The following is a 12,893-nucleotide window of genomic DNA, read 5'->3' on the forward strand; positions in this document are numbered from 1 at the left end:
CCAGAGTAAAAGTTTCTCCTGCAACCCGTTCCCTTTGTGCTAGATGAACGAACGTCTCTCCACATGCTCAGTTCTGAGAGATAAGTGTGCGTGAAAACCGTCCTTCACCTAGCTTGTTGGGAACACCAAGTTTCTTTTCAGTTGCAAACTCCACTCCATACATATATATGGGGAGGTACTAGCTCCAACTCGGTTTTACAGTGAAAACTGCAGGAACTTTAAACCGGCACTAGGAAACAGACTGAGAAACCAGAGTAAAAGTTTCTCCTGCAACCCTTTCCCTTTGTGCTAGTTGAACGAACGTCTCTCCACATGCTCAGTTCTGAGAGATAAGTGTGTGTGGAAGCCGTCGTTCACCTAGCTTGTTGGGAACACAATGTTTCTTTTCAGTTGCAAATATCTCTCCATACATATATATGGGGAGGTACTAGCTACAACTCAGTTTTACAGTGAAAACTGCAGGAACTTCAAACCGGCACTAGGAAACAGACTGAGAAACCAGAGTATAAGTTTCTCCTGCAACCCGTTCCCTTTGTGCTAGATGAACAAACGTCTCTCCACATGCTCAGTTCTGAGAGATAAGTGTGCGTGAAAGCCGTCCTTCACCTAGCTTGTTGGGAACACATAGTTTCTTTTCAGTAGCAAACTCCACTCCATACATATATATGGGGAGGTACAAGCTCCAACTCGGTTTTACAGTGAAAATTGCAGGAACTTCCAACCGGCACTAGGAAACAGACTGAGAAACCAGAGTAATAGTTTCTCCTGCAACTCTTTCCCTTTGTGCTAGATGAACGAACGTCTCTCCACATGCTCAGGTCTGAGAGATAATTATGTGTGAAAGCCGTCATTCTCCTAGCTTGTTGGAAACACAAAGTTTCTTTTCAGTTGCAAACATCTCTCCATACATATATATGGGGAGGTACTAGCTGCAACTCGGTTTTACAGTGAAAATGCAGGAACTTCCAAACGGCACTAGAATAGAGACTGAGGAACCAGAGTAAAAGTTTCTCCTGCAACCCGTTCCATTTGTGCTAGATGAACGAACGTCTCTCCACATGCTCAGTTCTGAGAGATAAGTGTGTGTGAAAGCCGTCCTTCACCTAACTTGTTGGGAGCACAAAGTTCCTTTTCAGTTGCAAACTCCAATCCAAACATATATATGGGGAGGTAGAAGCTCCAACTCGGTTTTACAGTGAAAACTGGAGGAACTTCAAAACGGCACTAGGAGACAGACTGAGAAAGCAGAGTAAAAGTTTCTCCTGCAAAACGTTCCCTTTGTGCTAGAAGAACGAACGTCTCTCCACATGCTCAGTTCTGAGAGAATAGTGTGTGTGAAAGCCGTCCTTCACCTAGCTTGTTGGGAACACCAAGTTTCTTTTCAGTTGCAAACTCCACTCCATACATATATATGGGGAGATACTAGCTCCAACTCGGTTTTACAGTGAAAACTGCAGTAACTTCAAAACCGGCACTAGGAAACAGACTGAGAAACAAGAGTAAAAGTTTCTCCTGCAACCCGTTCCCTTTGTGCTAGATGAACGAACGTCTCTCCACATGCTCAAATCTGAGAGACAAGTGTGTGTGAAATTTTTCCTTCACTTAGCTTGTTGGGAACACAAAGTTTCTTTTCAGTTGCAAACTCCACTCCATACATATATATGGGGAGGTACTAGCTCCAAATCGGTTTTACAGGGAAAACTGCAGGAACTTCAAACCGGTACTAGGAAACAGACTGAGAAACCAGAGTAAAAGTTTCTCCTGCAACCCGTTCCCTTTGTGCTAGATGAACGAACGTCTCTCCACATGCTCAGTTCTGAGAGATAAGTGTGCGTGAAAACCGTCCTTCACCTAGCTTGTTGGGAACACCAAGTTTCTTTTCAGTTGCAAACTCCACTCCATACATATATATGGGGAGGTACTAGCTCCAACTCGGTTTTACAGTGAAAACTGCAGGAACTTCAAACCGGCACTAGGAAAAAGACTGAGAACCCAGAGTAAAAGTTTCTACTGCAACCTGTTCCCTTTGTGCTAGATGAACGAACGTCTCTCCACATGCTCAGTTCTGAGAGATAAGTGTGAGTGAAAGCCGTCCTTCACCTAGCTTGTTGGGAACACATAGTTTCTTTTCAGTAGCAAACTCCACTCCATACATATATATGGGGAGGTACAAGCTCCAACTCGGTTTTACAGTGAAAACTGCAGGAACTTCAAACCGGCACTAGGGAACAGACTGAGAAACCAGAGTAATAGTTTCTCCTGCAACTCTTTCCCTTTGTGCTAGATGAACGAACGTCTCTCCACATGCTCAGGTCTGAGAGATAATTATGTGTGAAAGCCGTCATTCTCCTAGCTTGTTGGAAACACAAAGTTTCTTTTCAGTTGCAAACATCTCTCCATACATATATATGGGGAGGTACTAGCTGCAACTCGGTTTTACAGTGAAAATGCAGGAACTTCAAACGGCACTAGAATAGAGACTGAGGAACCAGAGTAAAAGTTTCTCCTGCAACCCGTTCCCTTTGTGCTAGATGAACGAACGTCTCTCCACATTCTCAGTTCTGAGAGGTAAGTGGGTGTGAAATCCGTCCTTCACCTAGCTTGTTGGGAACACAAAGTTTCTTTTCAGTTGCAAACTCCACTCCATACATATATATGGGGACGTACTAGCTCGAAATCGGTTTTACAGTGAAAACTGCAGGAACTTCAAACCGGCACTTGGAAACAGACTGAGAAACCAGAGTAAAAGTTTCTCATGCAACCCGTTCCATTTTTGCTAGATGAACGAACGTCTCTCCAAATGCTCAGTTCTGAGAGATAAGTGTGTGTAAACGCCGTCTTTAACCAGCTTGTTTGGAACACAAAGTTTCATTTCAGTTGCAAACTCCACTCCATAAATATATATGGGGAGGTACTAGCTCCAACTCGGTTTTACAGTGAAAACTGCAGGAACTTCAAACCGGCACTAGGAAACAGACTGAGAAACCAGAGTAAAAGTTTCCCCTGCAACCCGTTCCCATTGTGCTAGATGAACGAACGTCTCTCCACATGCTCAGTTCTGAGAGGTAAGTGTGTGTAAAAGCCGTCTTTCACCTAGCTTGTTGGGAACACAAAGTTTCTTTTCAGTAGCAAACTCCACTCCATACATATATATGGGGAGGTACAAGCTCCAACTCGGTTTTACAGTGAAAACTGCAGGAACTTCAAACCGGCACTAGGAAACAGACTGAGAAACCAGAGTAATAGTTTCTCCTGCAACTCTTTCCCTTTGTGCTAGATGAACGAACGTCTCTCCACATGCTCAGGTCTGAGAGATAATTATGTGTGAAAGCCGTCATTCTCCTAGCTTGTTGGAAACACAAAGTTTCTTTTCAGTTGCAAACATCTCTCCATACATATATATGGGGAGGTACTAGCTGCAACTCGGTTTTACAGTGAAAATGCAGGAACTTCAAACGGCACTAGAATAGAGACTGAGGAACCAGAGTAAAAGTTTCTCCTGCAACCCGTTCCCTTTGTGCTAGATGAACGAACGTCTCTCCACATTCTCAGTTCTGAGAGGTAAGTGGGTGTGAAATCCGTCCTTCACCTAGCTTGTTGGGAACACAAAGTTTCTTTTCAGTTGCAAACTCCACTCCATACATATATATGGGGACGTACTAGCTCGAAATCGGTTTTACAGTGAAAACTGCAGGAACTTCAAACCGGCACTTGGAAACAGACTGAGAAACCAGAGTAAAAGTTTCTCATGCAACCCGTTCCATTTTTGCTAGATGAACGAACGTCTCTCCAAATGCTCAGTTCTGAGAGATAAGTGTGTGTAAACGCCGTCATAAAACCAGCTTGTTTGGAACACAAAGTTTCATTTCAGTTGCAAACTCCACTCCATAAATATATATGGGGAGGTACTAGCTCCAACTCGGTTTTACAGTGAAAACTGCAGGAACTTCAAACCGGCACTAGGAAACAGACTGAGAAACCAGAGTAAAAGTTTCCCCTGCAACCCGTTCCCATTGTGCTAGATGAACGAACGTCTCTCCACATGCTCAGTTCTGAGAGGTAAGTGTGTGTAAAAGCCGTCTTTCACCTAGCTTGTTGGGAACACAAAGTTTCTTTTCAGTAGCAAACTCCACTCCATACATATATATGGGGAGGTACTTGCTCCAACTCGGTTTTATAGTGAAAACTGCAGGAACTTCAAACCGGCACTAGGAAACAGACTGAGAAACCAGAGTAAAAGTTTCTCCTGCAACCCGTTCCCTTTGTGATAGATGAAAGAACGTCTCTACACATGCTCAGTTCTGAGAGATAAGTGTGTTTGAAAGCCGTACTTCACCAAGCTTGTTGGGAACACAAAGTTTCTTTTCAGTTGCAAACTCCACTCCATACATATATATGGGCAGGTACTAGCTCCAACTCGGTTTTACAGGGAAAAATGCAGGAACTTCAAACCGGTACTAGGAAACAGACTGAGAAACCAGAGTAAAAGTTTCTCCTGCAACCCGTTCCCTTTGTGCTAGATGAACGAACGTCTCTCCACATTCTCAGTTCTGAGAGGTAAGTGGGTGTGAAATCCGTCCTTCACTTAGCTTGTTGGGAACACCAAGTTTCTTTTCAGTTGCAAACTCCACTCCATACATATATATGGGGAGATACTAGCCCCAACTCGGTTTTACAGTGAAAACTGCAGTAACTTCAAAACCGGCACTAGGAAACAGACTGAGAAACCAGAGTAAAAGTTTCTCCTGCAACCCGTTCCCTTTGTGCTAGATGAACGAACGTCTCTCCACATGCTCAGTTCTGAGAGATAAGTGTGCGTGAAAACCGTCCTTCACCTAGCTTGTTGGGAACACCAAGTTTCTTTTCAGTTGCAAACTCCACTCCATACATATATATGGGGAGGTACTAGCTCCAACTCGGTTTTACAGTGAAAACTGCAGGAACTTTAAACCGGCACTAGGAAACAGACTGAGAAACCAGAGTAAAAGTTTCTCCTGCAACCCTTTCCCTTTGTGCTAGTTGAACGAACGTCTCTCCACATGCTCAGTTCTGAGAGATAAGTGTGTGTGGAAGCCGTCGTTCACCTAGCTTGTTGGGAACACAATGTTTCTTTTCAGTTGCAAATATCTCTCCATACATATATATGGGGAGGTACTAGCTACAACTCAGTTTTACAGTGAAAACTGCAGGAACTTCAAACCGGCACTAGGAAACAGACTGAGAAACCAGAGTATAAGTTTCTCCTGCAACCCGTTCCCTTTGTGCTAGATGAACAAACGTCTCTCCACATGCTCAGTTCTGAGAGATAAGTGTGCGTGAAAGCCGTCCTTCACCTAGCTTGTTGGGAACACATAGTTTCTTTTCAGTAGCAAACTCCACTCCATACATATATATGGGGAGGTACAAGCTCCAACTCGGTTTTACAGTGAAAATTGCAGGAACTTCCAACCGGCACTAGGAAACAGACTGAGAAACCAGAGTAATAGTTTCTCCTGCAACTCTTTCCCTTTGTGCTAGATGAACGAACGTCTCTCCACATGCTCAGGTCTGAGAGATAATTATGTGTGAAAGCCGTCATTCTCCTAGCTTGTTGGAAACACAAAGTTTCTTTTCAGTTGCAAACATCTCTCCATACATATATATGGGGAGGTACTAGCTGCAACTCGGTTTTACAGTGAAAATGCAAACTTCCAAACGGCACTAGAATAGAGACTGAGGAACCAGAGTAAAAGTTTCTCCTGCAACCCGTTCCATTTGTGCTAGATGAACGAACGTCTCTCCACATGCTCAGTTCTGAGAGATAAGTGTGTGTGAAAGCCGTCCTTCACCTAACTTGTTGGGAGCACAAAGTTCCTTTTCAGTTGCAAACTCCAATCCAAACATATATATGGGGAGGTAGAAGCTCCAACTAGGTTTTACAGTGAAAACTGGAGGAACATCAAAACGGCACTAGGAGACAGACTGAGAAAGCAGAGTAAAAGTTTCTCCTTCAAAACGTTCCCTTTGTGCTAGAAGAACGAACGTCTCTCCACATGCTCAGTTCTGAGAGAATAGTGTGTGTGAAAGCCGTCCTTCACCTAGCTTGTTGGGAACACCAAGTTTCTTTTCAGTTGCAAACTCCACTCCATACATATATATGGGGAGATACTAGCTCCAACTCGGTTTTACAGTGAAAACTGCAGTAACTTCAAAACCGGCACTAGGAAACAGACTGAGAAACAAGAGTAAAAGTTTCTCCTGCAACCCGTTCCCTTTGTGCTAGATGAACGAACGTCTCTCCACATGCTCAAATCTGAGAGACAAGTGTGTGTGAAATTTTTCCTTCACTTAGCTTGTTGGGAACACAAAGTTTCTTTTCAGTTGCAAACTCCACTCCATACATATATATGGGGATGTACTAGCTCCAAATCGGTTTTACAGGGAAAACTGCAGGAACTTCAAACCGGTACTAGGAAACAGACTGAGAAACCAGAGTAAAAGTTTCTCCTGCAACCCGTTCCCTTTGTGCTAGATGAACGAACGTCTCTCCACATGCTCAGTTCTGAGAGATAAGTGTGCGTGAAAACCGTCCTTCACCTAGCTTGTTGGGAACACCAAGTTTCTTTTCAGTTGCAAACTCCACTCCATACATATATATGGGGAGGTACTAGCTCCAACTCGGTTTTACACTGAAAACTGCAGGAACTTCAAACCGGCACTAGGAAAAAGACTGAGAACCCAGAGTAAAAGTTTCTACTGCAACCTGTTCCCTTTGTGCTAGATGAACGAACGTCTCTCCACATGCTCAGTTCTGAGAGATAAGTGTGAGTGAAAGCCGTCCTTCACCTAGCTTGTTGGGAACACATAGTTTCTTTTCAGTAGCAAACTCCACTCCATACATATATATGGGGAGGTACAAGCTCCAACTCGGTTTTACAGTGAAAACTGCAGGAACTTCAAACCGGCACTAGGAAACAGACTGAGAAACCAGAGTAATAGTTTCTCCTGCAACTCTTTCCCTTTGTGCTAGATGAACGAACGTCTCTCCACATGCTCAGGTCTGAGAGATAATTATGTGTGAAAGCCGTCATTCTCCTAGCTTGTTGGAAACACAAAGTTTCTTTTCAGTTGCAAACATCTCTCCATACATATATATGGGGAGGTACTAGCTGCAACTCGGTTTTACAGTGAAAATGCAGGAACTTCAAACGGCACTAGAATAGAGACTGAGGAACCAGAGTAAAAGTTTCTCCTGCAACCCGTTCCCTTTGTGCTAGATGAACGAACGTCTCTCCACATTCTCAGTTCTGAGAGGTAAGTGGGTGTGAAATCCGTCCTTCACCTAGCTTGTTGGGAACACAAAGTTTCTTTTCAGTTGCAAACTCCACTCCATACATATATATGGGGACGTACTAGCTCGAAATCGGTTTTACAGTGAAAACTGCAGGAACTTCAAACCGGCACTTGGAAACAGACTGAGAAACCAGAGTAAAAGTTTCTCATGCAACCCGTTCCATTTTTGCTAGATGAACGAACGTCTCTCCAAATGCTCAGTTCTGAGAGATAAGTGTGTGTAAACGCCGTCTTTAACCAGCTTGTTTGGAACACAAAGTTTCATTTCAGTTGCAAACTCCACTCCATAAATATATATGGGGAGGTACTAGCTCCAACTCGGTTTTACAGTGAAAACTGCAGGAACTTCAAACCGGCACTAGGAAACAGACTGAGAAACCAGAGTAAAAGTTTCCCCTGCAACCCGTTCCCATTGTGCTAGATGAACGAACGTCTCTCCACATGCTCAGTTCTGAGAGGTAAGTGTGTGTAAAAGCCGTCTTTCACCTAGCTTGTTGGGAACACAAAGTTTCTTTTCAGTAGCAAACTCCACTCCATACATATATATGGGGAGGTACTTGCTCCAACTCGGTTTTATAGTGAAAACTGCAGGAACTTCAAACCGGCACTAGGAAACAGACTGAGAAACCAGAGTAAAAGTTTCTCCTGCAACCCGTTCCCTTTGTGATAGATGAAAGAACGTCTCTACACATGCTCAGTTCTGAGAGATAAGTGTGTTTGAAAGCCGTACTTCACCAAGCTTGTTGGGAACACAAAGTTTCTTTTCAGTTGCAAACTCCACTCCATACATATATATGGGGAGGTACTAGCTCCAACTCGGTTTTACAGTGAAAACTGCAGGAACTTCAAACCGGCACTAGGAAACAGACTGAGAAACCAGAGTAAAAGTTTCTCCTGCAACCCGTTCCCTTTGTGCTAGATGAACAAACGTCACTCCAAATGCTCAGTTCTGAGAGATAAGTGTGTGTGAAAGCCGTATTTCAGCTAGCTTGTTGGGAACACAAAGTTTCTTTTCAGTTGCAAACATCTCTACATACATATATTTGGGGAGGTACTAGCTCAAACTCGGTTTTACAGTGAAAACTGCAGGAACTTCAAACCGGCACTAGGAAACAGACTGAGAAACCAGAGTAAAAGTTTTCCTGGAACCCGTTCCATTTGTGCTAGATGAACGAATGTCTCTCAACATGCTCAGTTCTGAGAGAATAGTGTGAATGAAAGCCGTCCTTCTCCTAGCTTGTTGGGAACACAAAGTTTCTTTTCAGTTGCAAACATCTCTCCATACATATATATGGGGAGGTACTAGCTCCAACTCGGTTTTACAGTGAAAACTGCAGGAACTTCAAACCGGCACTAGGAAAAGGACTGAGAACCCAGAGTAAAAGTTTCTACTGCAACCCGTTTCCTTTGTGCTAGATGAACGAACGTCTCTCCACATGCTCAGTTCTGAGAGATAAGTGTGAGTGAAAGCCGTCCTTCACCTAGCTTGTTGGGAACACAAAGTTTCTTTTCAGTTGCAAACTCCACTCCATACATATATATGGGGAGGTACTAGCTCCAACTCGGTTTTACAGAGAAAACTGCAGGAACTTCAAACCGGCTCTAGGAAACAGACTGAGAAACCAGAGTAAAAGTTTCTCCTGCAACCCGTTCCCTTTGTGATAGATGAAAGAACGTCTCTACACATGCTCAGTACTGAGAGATAAGTGTGTTTGAAAGCCGTACTTCACCAAGCTTGTTGGGAACACAAAGTTTCTTTTCAGTTGCAAACTCCACTCCATACATATATATGGGCAGGTACTAGCTCCAACTCGGTTTTACAGGGAAAAATGCAGGAACTTCAAACCGGTACTAGGAAACAGACTGAGAAACCAGAGTAAAAGTTTCTCCTGCAACCCGTTCCCTTTGTGCTAGATGAACGAACGTCTCTCCACATTCTCAGTTCTGAGAGGTAAGTGGGTGTGAAATCCGTCCTTCACTTAGCTTGTTGGGAACACCAAGTTTCTTTTCAGTTGCAAACTCCACTCCATACATATATATGGGGAGATACTAGCCCCAACTCGGTTTTACAGTGAAAACTGCAGTAACTTCAAAACCGGCACTAGGAAACAGACTGAGAAACCAGAGTAAAAGTTTCTCCTGCAACCCGTTCCCTTTGTGCTTGATGAACGAACGTCTCTCCACATGCTCAAATCTGAGAGACAAGTGTGTGTGAAATTTTTCCTTCACTTAGCTTGTTGGGAACACAAAGTTTCTTTTCAGTTGCAAACTCCACTCCATTTATATATATGGGGAGGTACTAGATCCAACTCTGTTTTACAGTGAAAATTGCAGGAACTTCAAACCGGCACTAGGAAACAGACTGAGAAACCAGAGTTAAAGATTCTCCTGCAACCCGTTCCCTTTGTGCTAGATGAACAAACGTCTCTCCACATGCTCAGTTCTGAGAGATATGTGTGTGTGAAATCCGTCCTTCACTTAGCTGTTGGGAACACAAAGTTTCTTTTCAGTTGCCAACTCCACTAAATACATATATATGGGGAGGTACTAGCTCCAACTCGGTTTTACAGGGAAAACTGCAGGAACTTCAAACCGGCACTAGGAAACAGAATGAGAAACCAGAGTAAAAGTTTCTCCTGCAACCCGTTCCCTTTTTGCTAGATGAACGAACGTCTCCCCACATGCTCAGTTCTGAGAGATAAGTGTGTGTGAAAGCCGTCTTTCAGCTAGCTTGTTGGGAACACATAGTTTCTTTTCAGTTGCAAACATCTCTACATACATATATTTGGGGAGGTACTAGCTCCAACTCGGTTTTACAGTGAAAACTGCAGGAACTACAAACCGGCACTAGGATACAGACTGAGAAACCAGAGTAAAAGTTTCTCCTGCAACCCGTTCCCTTTGTGCTAGATGAACGAACGTCTCTCCACATGCTCAGTTCTGAGAGATAAGTGTGCGTGAAAACCGTCCTTCACCTAGCTTGTTGGGAACACCAAGTTTCTTTTCAGTTGCAAACTCCACTCCATACATATATATGGGGAGGTACTAGCTCCAACTCGGTTTTACAGTGAAAACTGCAGGAACTTCAAACCGGCACTAGGAAAAAGACTGAGAACCCAGAGTAAAAGTTTCTACTGCAACCTGTTCCCTTTGTGCTAGATGAACGAACGTCTCTCCACATGCTCAGTTCTGAGAGATAAGTGTGAGTGAAAGCCGTCCTTCACCTAGCTTGTTGGGAACACAAAGTTTCTTTTCAGTTGCAAACTCCACTCCATACATATATATGGGGAGGTACTAGCTCAAACTCGCTTTTACAGTGAAAACTGCAGGAACTTTAAACCGGCACTAGGAAACAGACTGAGAAACCAGAGTAAAAGTTTCTCCTGCAACCCTTTCCCTTTGTGCTAGTTGAACGAACGTCTCTCCACATGCTCAGTTCTGAGAGATAAGTGTGTGTGGAAGCCGTCGTTCAACTAGCTTGTTGGGAACACAATGTTTCTTTTCAGTTGCAAATATCTCTCCATACATATATATGGGGAGGTACTAGCTACAACTCGGTTTTACAGTGAAAACTGCAGGAACTTCAAACCGGCACTAGGAAACAGACTGAGAAACCAGAATATAAGTTTCTCCTGCAACCCGTTCCCTTTGTGCTAGATGAACAAACGTCTCTCCACATGCTCAGTTCTGAGAGATAAGTGTGCGTGAAAGCCGTCCTTCACCTAGCTTGTTGGGAACACATAGTTTCTTTTCAGTAGCAAACTCCACTCCATACATATATATGGGGAGGTACAAGCTCCAACTCGGTTTTACAGTGAAAACTGCAGGAACTTCAAACCGGCACTAGGAAACAGACTGAGAAACCAGAGTAATAGTTTCTCCTGCAACTCTTTCCCTTTGTGCTAGATGAACGAACGTCTCTCCACATGCTCAGGTCTGAGACATAATTATGTGTGAAAGCCGTCATTCTCCTAGCTTGTTGGAAACACAAAGTTTCTTTTCAGTTGCAAACATCACTCCATACATATATATGGGGAGGTACTAGCTGCAAATCGGTTTTACAGTGAAAATGCAGGAACTTCCAAACGGCACTAGAATAGAGACTGAGGAACCAGAGTAAAAGTTTCTACTGCAACCCGTTCAATTTGTGCTAGATGAACGAACGTCTCTCCACATGCTCAGTTCTGAGAGATAAGTGTGTGTGAAAGCCGTCCTTCACCTAACTTGTTGGGAGCACAAAGTTCCTTTTCAGTTGCAAACTCCAATCCAAACATATATATGGGGAGGTAGAAGCTCCAACTCGGTTTTACAGTGAAAACTGGAGGAACTTCAAAACGGCACTAGGAGACAGACTGAGAAAACAGAGTAAAAGTTTCTCCTGCAAAACGTTCCCTTTGTGCTAGAAGAACGAACGTCTCTCCACATGCTCAGTTCTGAGAGAGTAGTGTGTGTGAAAGCCGTCCTTCACCTAGCTTGTTGGGAACACCAAGTTTCTTTTCAGTTGCAAACTCCACTCCATACATATATATGGGGAGATACTAGCTCCAACTCGGTTTTACAGTGAAAACTGCAGTAACTTCAAAACCGGCACTAGGAAACAGACTGAGAAACAAGAGTAAAAGTTTCTCCTGCAACCCGTTCCCTTTGTGCTAGATGAACGAACGTCTCTCCACATGCTCAAATCTGAGAGACAAGTGTGTGTGAAATTTTTCCTTCACTTAGCTTGTTGGGAACACAAAGTTTCATTTCAGTTGCAAACTCCACTCCATAAATATATATGGGGAGGTATTAGCTCCAACTCGGTTTTACAGTGAAAACTGCAGGAACTTCAAACCGGCACTAGGAAACAGACTGAGAAACCAGAGTAAAAGTTTCCCCTGCAACCCGTTCCCATTGTGCTAGATGAACGAACGTCTCTCCACATGCTCAGTTCTGAGAGGTAAGTGTGTGTAAAAGCCGTCTTTCACCTAGCTTGTTGGGAACACAAAGTTTCTTTTCAGTAGCAAACTCCACTCCATACATATATATGGGGAGGTACTTGCTCCAACTCGATTTTATAGTGAAAACTGCAGGAACTTCAAACCGGCACTAGGAAACAGACTGAGAAACCAGAGTAAAAGTTTCTCCTGCAACCCGTTCCCTTTGTGATAGATGAAAGAACGTCTCTACACATGCTCAGTTCTGAGAGATAAGTGTGTTTGAAAGCCGTATTTCACCAATCTTGTTGGGAACACAAAGTTTCTTTTCAGTTGCAAACTCCACTCCATACATATATATGGGGAGGTACTAGCTCCAACTCGGTTTTACAGTGAAAACTGCAGGAACTTCAAACCGGCACTAGGAAACAGACTGAGAAACCAGTGTAAAAGTTTCTCCTGCAACCCGTTCCCTTTGTGCTAGATGAACAAACGTCTCTCCAAATGCTCAGTTCTGAGAGATAAGTGTGTGTGAAAGCCGTATTTCAGCTAGCTTGTTGGGAACACAAAGTTTCTTTTCAGTTGCAAACATCTCTACATACATATATTTGGGGAGGTACTAGCTCCAACTCGGTTTTACAGTGA

The sequence above is a fragment of the Camelus bactrianus genome, chromosome 16 (genome assembly GCF_048773025.1).
Source record: "Camelus bactrianus isolate YW-2024 breed Bactrian camel chromosome 16, ASM4877302v1, whole genome shotgun sequence".
Taxonomy (NCBI): Eukaryota; Metazoa; Chordata; class Mammalia; order Artiodactyla; family Camelidae; genus Camelus; species Camelus bactrianus.